The sequence below is a fragment of the Primulina tabacum genome, chromosome 3 (genome assembly GCF_025594145.1).
Source record: "Primulina tabacum isolate GXHZ01 chromosome 3, ASM2559414v2, whole genome shotgun sequence".
Taxonomy (NCBI): Eukaryota; Viridiplantae; Streptophyta; class Magnoliopsida; order Lamiales; family Gesneriaceae; genus Primulina; species Primulina tabacum.
Window position 1 is genome coordinate 11,117,127 of NC_134552.1, and position 10,231 is coordinate 11,127,357.

Consider the following 10,231-nt stretch of genomic DNA (forward strand, 5'->3'; position numbering starts at 1 on the left):
TAAAATGAGAGAACAATAGGGTTTATGATTTTTATATATTGAGGGCGATTAAGTCATTTGTGGTGTTTTTATCATTAGATTAAAATTATCACATCTCATAAAAGGGATATTTTATCCCTATATAAAATTATTTATCATGGACCTATTATATTATCAGGAGTTTTCTAAAAAGATACCAAACGTGTGATAAGAGATGATTATTTATCAATCTCTCTCTTATCTCATGTATCAAACTATACTTTAGTATTTAGTACAAACTACGGAAAACCATTTCAAATGACATACTATTGATCAAATGATAATTTATCTATCATATTTCATATTTATTTTGTCATATTATTTAATTATTTTACGTCAATCAAATAATTGATTTTAAATTACAATATCACCTTTAATAAATAGTATTATTAATATTTTTTAAACTATTAAAAAAAACAAAATAATATTTTATCATCTTATCTCAAATTTAATCAATAAAATCAAATTAACTATCATTTATTAATAAAACCAGATACTATATTAACTACTCACATTTGTTTTCACACCTGTTATTCAGACTTAAGAGTCAATATTTTTTGTTTCTCATAAAATTATTATTTTTCACATTTATGTTGGAAGTTATTAAAACTCATTAATTCACACAAGAAATCAATCATTTTATGATTTTTAGCTAATCAATAGATTTGGAAGCAAGAATGTAACAAATTATAATATCTGACAGAATTTAAATAAAATATGTTCTAAAGAATGTTGTAATTGTAATTTTTGGATTAATATAAATAAAATATATTATATCTATTTAAATGAGACTGAAGTTTAATATAAAAAAATATAATTAATAAATTGTACCGGAGAAGTTTCAATTACAGGAGTCTCTCTACCTCCTCTCTTATATAGATATTATATTTTATTACCGAAACCATAAAAAAGGTCCTTTAGCAGGAAGTTCTATAGGCGGCCAGCGCAGATAACATGCGCCGAGGTGCTGGTTTATGAAACTATAAACTCTTTTTTCGCGGTTTTCTGTCAACATTATTCTCTCGATACTCTCACGTTTCTCGAGTGTGGAGGTTTTCTTTCTCTGTTCATTCTTTCACGATTTCTGCGTGTTTCTTTTTTTGTGTCGATTGATTGTTGTGTGTCCATTGGGACAGATGAACATTTTGGGTTCTCTCGCTTTGTTTCTTCTACTTTTAGATTGGATTTCTGGCGATTGTGATGTTATTTTTATCTTTTTTTTTTGGGTCCGGCAATCGTTGTTTTGAGAACAACATTGATCAGATTTCTGTGTCGGAAATATGATTGTTTACTCTCTCTGTAGTTTACTGAACTGGTGATGGATTTGATCGAAGTGTTTGTATTTTGTGGGAGACTGTGAAATGAGCGTTTCATTAGAGCTGTGATGATGTTCTTGGGGGATCTCGAAAATATTGTTACAATTATGTTTGAAGTTAAATTTAATGGTGAATACAGGAAAGGATTGTAAAATTTTAATGTTTGTCGATTTCGTAATGCTTGCAAGTTGATTTAGAATGGACGCTTTGGGAGGGTAATTTGTGAGACGAAGAGATGAATTTGACCTAGGGGAAATTATGATTCTTGAACTAAAGAAAAAAAAATCATATACCCCTTTCTTTTTTAGGATACTGGTGTGTGTATGGATGATTGAATGATTTTTCATTTCAATGATTTAGGTAGCTTATGAAGATTATTTGTATTTGCTTTGTGCTTTTGTTCATAGAGAACTTAACAAAATCATTTACTTTCCTGGATCTTGATTAACATTGTTGATTGCATTTTTGTGTATAAGTAGCAAGAAAGAAAAAATGACTGCCTGATAATTTCTGAATCTGATGGTTCTATATTTTGTCGAATTTGTTTGTGACTTTGTTCTATCTGTTCCTTTTATTTTAATTTTTTTGGGACTTAAGTTGTGGCTTCAGTTTCTCGTCTAATTTTGGTTATTTCATAATTTCTTTTACATGCTTCCCTATGCAGTATCGGGAGGAGAAATCACATATTTAGTCTCAGTGGAACTTCTTCTTCGTGGATGGCTTCTATTGTGAAATGTAGGAATTTGAGTAAAAACCAACTGGGAGGTGTCATATTTGGTTGCACGAATAACACCAAGAGCGAATGTGTCACCAAAAAGCTTTTTGGTTAGTTTCAACAGTGTTTGTATAATCTTCATAAAATTAGTACATTGTTCTAAATTGTTAGGTTGTTAAATGCAGCCTCTCATGATAAATTTGTGTTTGCAATTGTGTTATTCCAGTGGCATTTATTTTTTTATGTTACTTAGGACTCCCAGCTCAGCACTTCTCATATGTAAAGAACATCGAACCAGGTTTGCCTCTATTCTTGTTCAATTACAGCGAGAGGAAACTTTATGGCATCTATGAAGCAGTTAGCTCCGGGAAAATGTATATTGATTCATATGGCTGGACCTCAGGTGGTTCAGAGAGAACAAGGTATCCTGCTCAGGTATTACGTGGAAACCACTTATTGTTGTTATTGGTTTAATCGAGGGTGATTAGAATATGTCAAACTTCAAAAGTAGACTATAGTATCTGATCTTTTATTTTTCATTTTTTTTATTTTTGCACAAAGGTTCAAATACGTGTGCGTTTGGAATGCCAGCCGCTTTCTGAAACTATATTCAAGCCAACAATTGTTGACAACTACTACAGTCAAAATCATTTCTTGTTTGAGTTGGATCATGTTCAAGCAAGCAAGTTAATTTCTAAACTCACCTCTCTAGCATTTGCTCCAAGTGTTTATACCCCCCAAAATTCCCCAAAATTGTTATTAGCAAAGCAGAGGTTTCCTCTAAGCATCCAAAGAAAGGAAACACAAGCTCCAGAGCCACCATATTTTAAAGATGATTTTGCCAACTCTCATGATCCTTTTGGAACACTGGGTAATTCAGACGATTCTTTGTGTTTGAATGGATACAACCTATTGATGGAGGCATCTGTAGTCAACAAAAATGCAGAACCTGAAGAAAAGGACATTATACACATGAAGCTAAAAGAATTGGCCCGGCATCGTGCAGCATTCAGCTGCAGCTATAACGGGACAATCTGGAGAAGTTACTTACATGGAAGACGTGGACTTGGAGCATGAGACTTATGAAAATGGCATGTCAACTTCGGGAAACAGGAATAATGAAAGCCCTTGTCATTCTCTTGATTCTTATGCAACCATAGCACAGGTATTTGTTTCAATATTCAAAGGCTATTTTGGTTGGGATAGGAAACAAGCAAATTGAATTGGTCTTGGATGTTTTTGAGCTCTGCTGAAGTTTGATCGACATCGGAGTTACCTGATGGCTTAATGAGTAACTGAGTAAGACATATAGTACATTTATAATCGCCCTTCGTCTTCTTCTCGTAACTCTAGCCATTTCTGTAAATCCTCCAATCTATGCTTTTTTTACAGTTCACGCCTCTCTAAAGCAACTCAAACTTATCCCATATTCTTATGAACTTGTGTAGCATCAATTCCAAGCTCCAAAATCCCCATTTTTTTTTAATAATCCCTGATGTATATCGTAGGTATATTTCTGAAAATCAAGCATTTCAGTCAGGAAGTGAAAATAGTTCGACGTTTTATTCAGGAAAAATTTAATGTTTATAACTTTCCAGCAGCATAAAGCTGGTCAAAGACACAACATAGAATGTGTGTATTCCTTTCTAAAAGCAATTCAAGTTATTAATGCGACACCAGAAGATCAAACATTTATGAGATTTTCAATTTGTTCTCAAGTTTCAGTGTTTATAATGTGAACATTTGTTTTCATGATATTTGGGTAGAATTTAGTGTATTCTACTATCCATATCCCTTGTTTTCAATTTTGATTTGCATTATATTTAAGTTTGGAGGGGATCCTAGTTTAAGCGATTGCTAGGCTTTGTTGAAATTTTGAAATTGAATCTAAGTAATCTTCACATGACAAGGTTAGGTTTTGAATGCGAGTGCTTGATTGAGAAGGACAACCTTTTTCCGTTCTAGCTTTAAATTTATATATTTGTTTATTTATACTACGAATGCAGCTGTGTCAGGAAATGGAGGAGCTGAAGGCTTTTAAGCAAGAACAAACATGTAAAATGGGAATTTTGGAAAAGAAACTGGTATTACTTTTTCCTTGCAAAATCACATTGGCTTACCTATTCAAGTTGAGCCCTCTTCAATAAATAGGATGGATTACTTGTCTGATTATTATTCCAACTGATTTTTTTAACCTTTCGTTTTCTCAAGAGCATCTTAATGTTTAACATCCACCATTCTTACTCGACAATATGCTTTCTGATTATGATGTTTAAATGGTTTGGCGAGGTAAAAATCCCTACAACATTCTTAACTGATGCTTTATATTGTTTTAGGCTGAGGCAGAACTGGAAATTCAGAGACTGCAAAAAGTATGCATGAGATTTGAGTCCGTGCCTGAAACTTCATTGACAATCAGTGCTTCAACTGGCAATGAAACAGCGGTTGAATCTCCAGATCTCAATGAGTTAATATTTTTAGTAGGTGGATATGATGGTGTATCCTGGTCAAAGGCTTTGCATTCCTTCTCGCCTGTGAATGATGTCTTAAAATCTCTCAAGCCAATGTCTACTCTGCGGTCATATGCCTCAGTTGCAAAGTTAGATGAGGAACTGTATGTATTTGGTGGCGGAGATGGTTCTTTGTTGTATGATACAGGTATATCATGATTCTCGTTTCCTTGTTGTCTCCCCTTTTTTACTCAATATTTAAAAGTTAGAATCTGTTCGCGTGAAGTTGAGTCGTACAATCCTGTCAACAATCAGTGGACTTTGCGTCCTTCCCTGAACAGAAAAAAAGGCCACCTAGCTAGTGCCACTATACATGGAAAAATTTTTGCTGTTGGTGGTGGAAATGGGGCTGAATGCTTCTCAGATGTAGAAATGTTTGATTCAGATGTTGGACGATGGATTTCTACACGCTCAATGCTTCAAAAGGTAATCTGAGCCGTTTCTTATAATAATAAAAGAAGATCTATACAGTGTTGACATATTAGAGGTATTATTGCTATAACTTTTCTGCATTATTGAAAGACACTAATTATGTGCAAACATAGTCGTTGGACATGTGCAAGTATTTCAATTTAAAGAAGGTGCTATTATTGCCAAGACCTGTATGTTGTCTGCTTTGTTTTCTGCCTGGTGAATCCTTAGGGAGAGTTATTATTTGCATATATGTCGTACAAATCAATCACTGCATCTTCTCCAATTTGTTTTCTGGAATGAAGGAGAATGTTTCATTTTTCTTGGTTTCACATGGCTCTTTCTTTTACAGCGTTTCGCTCTTGCAGCTGTGGAACTCAATGGCGCGCTCTATGCTGTTGGAGGATATGATGGAATTGATTATCTGACGTATGTTGTTTAGCCAGTTTGCCATTCTCTTGTCCATATTTCCGGTTCACTATTTATTCTGGATTTTCTGCTATCTTAGATCTGCTGAAAGATTCGACCCCCGAGAACATTCTTGGACCAGAATCGAGAGTATGAGCACAAGGAGAGGCTGCCATTCATTGGTAGCTATGAATGAAAAGATGTAAGTCCATTTTTTGTATTTTCTTTCAAAAGGTACTGATCACACTTTATTCCCGTTAAGTCCGTTCAATACTTGTGACCATTATCACCTGTCGATTTTCAAGGACTCTATTTGAATGCCGTTTTGCAGATATGCTGTTGGTGGTTTTGATGGAATTGAAATGGTACCGAGTGTTGAGATATACGACCCTCGTGTTGGAACCTGGATGACCGGAGATCCAATGAAGCAGAGCAGGGGATACTCAGCTGCTGCAGTTCTCAAGGAATCCATTTATGTAATTGGAGGTCTTAGAGATAACGAGGTCTTACTGGACACGGTAAGCTTCTGGTGTTCTCTTCTGTTATTATTGTATTTAGACTAATGGTTATTGCAATGGCAGATTGAACGCTACAGGGAGGATGTAGGTTGGGAAATAACACAGAAGAGGTCCGTCGGAAAAAGGAGCTTTGCCTCTGCTATTGTCTTTCACAACGATTGAAATGTTGTTTAATACTTTGTTTTAGTTTTTCTAAGCGTTGAAGATGAACGCAGAATTTTAGTTTCTTTTTTTCTTTTTAAATTTCACAAGTTTTTGTCGAATATATTCTCTCATTCCGTAGTGATTCTTCAAACTATTATTTATGGTAAAAACTTTGTATTTTGTGAGACGGATCTCTTATTTCGGTCCTCCATGAAAAAATATTAACTTTCGCAAAAATTTGTGTGAGATGGTCTCACGGATCGTATTTTGTGAGACGGGTCTTTTATTTGGGTCATTCATGAAAAATTATTATTTTTATGATAAGAGTATTACTTTTTATTGTGAATATCGGTAGGGTTGACTTCTCTCACATATAAAGATTCGTGATACCGTCTCACAAAAGATTTATTCATTATTTTTTATGTTAAGAGTATTAATTTTTATTGTTAATATCGATAGGATTGATCTGTCTCATATATAAAAATTCGTGAGATCATCTTACTCATTATTTATCTATTTTGAAAACCTGTTGGTGGTCGAATATATTCTCTCATTTATGCGAAATTCCAGCCGACTCACTATTAATAATTGAAAAATCAAACGTCACTTTTACATAGATGCTTAATCTAAACTATTATTTATCTATTTTCAAAAGCCATATAAATTCTTATTCTTAATTTACGTATATATATATATACACACGAATTTGTTACCCTTCACATCAGGTGTGCAGGGTATCATGAGCACCGCCTACGTGGCGGTTCATGATTAGTCAGTCTTTTTAAAAAAAAAAACAAAACAAAAAATTTTGTGTGGTTGTGGGCGTGCCACGTAGGCAGTTGCCTACATGTGTGCAGGAAAAGAGTGTGCAGGGTATCATTGTTCTATATATATATATATATATATATATATATATATATATATATATATATATATATATATACTTATTTTTTTCTCGATACTGATGCTATATCAATTTCAATTTCATGATGAATTTAAAACAAAAATGAGAGTTGTTAAATGCTTTGTCGAATTTATTTTTTTCGTAGGTTCTGGGTAGTATCAAATCCATAAAACATGAGAAATTCAAATAATTTGGAAAACTATATTAAATATCATGTACTTAGGATAAAAAAAAACAAAACGACTACTCATGTATTGGATTTGAATTAATCTTCATGTACGTCTTTTACCACAAATCAATTACCACAAATCAGTTACTATTTTTTAAATTCATTTTGTACTTACTACTTAGGACATCTCCTGTCGTATACCCTCCAACCGGGCCGCCCAGCGCCTCCTGCGTCAAATTTGACGCAGGGTGTTGTCTTTTTTTTTATTTTTTTATTATTTTTAAATTATGATTAATTTAATAAATAATATATTTAATAATATATGATTTTTTTAATATATTTTAAATGATTTAAAAACATTTAATTAATATATTAAATAAAAAAATATTTTGTTAGTATTAATAATTGAAATTTATTTGATTAACATATTAATCTATAAATTGAAAGGTTAATGTAAATCATTGCTGTAAATAACATAATCGAATACACAAATTTATTGAATAATATTTAAACATTCAAACACACGATTAAAATAAAAAAATGAAATCAAATACATTTAATTTAAGTGCAAGGATAATAAAATAGAATCAAACTAAATTATCAATAATCTGGAAAATCAGATTTTGATCCAGATCCTCCAAAATCACCAAAAAATTTTCCAAATGTGTTGCCTTCACGTTGACGACGTCCTTCGTCTCTTTTCTGCATAATTCTTGCTCTTTCATTTTGAACCATTTGACGCATTTCTGGATCACCAATTGTGGTCAGATCCATGTACAAAATTTTATTTTCCTCTTGAAATGCAGCCAATGCTATTTGTTCTTCGATAGAGTAGTTAGATGTTCGGCTACTGGAGTCCATTGATTTTCTTTGAAGAAATATGATATTTGGAGTATGATTTGTAATGTTTGATAATTCATTCAAACAATCAGGAGTATATTTATAGTAGAAATTCCACCTACCATTTCAAATGCACGTACCGGTCAAAATGCACCTACCAATTCACCACATATAGTGGAAGTTTTTGCTGAGCAGTACTTGAGATCACCTACGGCCAATGATGTTGCTAGACTACTCTATATTGGCAAACAACGAGGTTTTCCTAGAATGTTGGGAAGTCTCGACTGTATGTATTGGAGGTGGAAAAATTGCCCCACGGCTTGGGCGGAACAATATGCAGGTCGTAGTGGTTCTCCAACAATCATTTTAGAAGTGGTGGCTGATTATGATCTTTGGATATGGCATGCATATTTTGGTATACCCGGAACCAATAATGATATAAATGTTTTATAGTCGTCCAGTCTATTTTCCAATCTTGCACAAGGAATTGCTCCTCCAACTCATTACAATATTGGAAGCAAAGAATATGATATTGGATATTATCTAGCTGATAGTATTTATCCAAAATGGTCAACTATTGTGCAGACTATCCATGATCCGCGTGGTCCAAAGAAGCAGTATTTTGCGATGAAATAAGAGTCATGCAGGAAAGATGTGGAGCGTGCATTTGGCGTTCTTCAATCACGATTTGCAATTGTGGCATCTCTCGCCCGTGGTTGGATGTTTCAATTCAATGTCATGTATTTTTTTAATTCAATGTCTTGTATTATTATATTTTATCAATTTAAATAATTTATGTTTCAATTCGTATAATATTAAACAATTAAATAAATTTTTAATAATTATTAAACAATTTAAATAAATATTAAACAATAATTATTAAACAATTTAAATAATCATTAAACAATTTAAATTAAACCATTTAAATAAATATTAAACGATACTTATAATTATATTAATAAAATTAGAAATATATATTTAATAATTAATAAGAAATAATTTAAATATATTTTTGAAAAAGAATATTCTGAGAATATTTTTTTTAAGTAAGATTTGAAGTAGATGGGTTGGAGATGAATATAATATGTGGTGCAGAAATTGTATTATTTTAAAGTAGAGTTGCTTTAAATAGAATTTTGGATTGGAGATGGCCTTAGTGAAAATTAGAAAAAATAAAATTTATCGAAGCATGTGATGCGAGACCATTGCCATTGGGCTAACTTGGACATGATGATTAGTAAATGGGATACTGAAGTTTGTTGCAAACTTACACCAAACACCTACAGTATAGTTGCCGTTTTTACATAGAGGTGTCAAAATACGACACGACCCGTCAACCCGACACGTCCCAACACGAAAAAAATCAGGTTCGGGTTGGGGTTTTTTGGGTTCGGATTGGGTGGGTTCGGGTTAGTGCCATGTTAGGCGGGTTTCGGGTTGGGTCGGGTTGGGTCGCAGGTTGACCCGCGAATTTTTTTTTTAAAATATTACCTATATTTTTATATATTGTATATTTGAACAAAATTTATTGTATATTTATATGATAAATTTTCATCATTTAATATTTATTTTGCATATTTTATTTTTTTAACAATTTTTTATTTGATTTAGTAAATATACTTTTAATTTTTTACGATTAAACTTTCAAATTTAAATCGAAAATTTTGTTATTATGTGTTTAAATTAAAATATTATTTTTTTATTTTTTGAATTTTTTTCATTAATTTTTTTAAAAAAATAAATAAAATTAGGCGGGTTAGACGGGTTGAGTCGGGTTATACGGGTTCGTGTTCGGGTTGGGGGTTTTCGGGTTGCTTCGGGTTCGGGTTGAAAAAAAAGAAAAAACTTTTGCGAGTTGACCCGAAATCCGACCCAACCCACCCGATTGACACCCCTACTTTTACACTTTATTTTCTTTATTTATATTGACAATAATTTAAAATTGATTGATTATTGGAGTATATTCCAATGATTTCGTGGATTTTAATTCCAAGGATTTATATGGATCTACTCGAGTTGCTTGGATCATTTTCAATTCCATAAATTTCTTTCCTCCTACTTATATGCTTAGTTATTTTTTCCAACGTGATAAGTCGTTTCACATATTATATTTGTCATATATATTTAGATTTGTGTATATTTTCATAAATATTAAAAAAATTATTGAAAAAGTAAATTTTAATTCAAATTTTCAATTTTAATATTATTTATTGAATATTTTATTAAGATAAAAAAAATGTTGGAAGTAGTCAATTTATTCGATGATGAAGTAGATTGA

At 32.2% G+C, this 10,231-nt stretch overlaps 1 pseudogene; it reads left to right on the forward strand.

Annotated features, from left to right (window-relative positions):
- The first annotated feature begins 922 nt into the window (after positions 1 to 922).
- LOC142540247 (uncharacterized) lies at positions 923 to 6,225 on the forward strand (annotated as a pseudogene).
- The last annotated feature ends 4,006 nt before the right edge of the window (positions 6,226 to 10,231 follow it).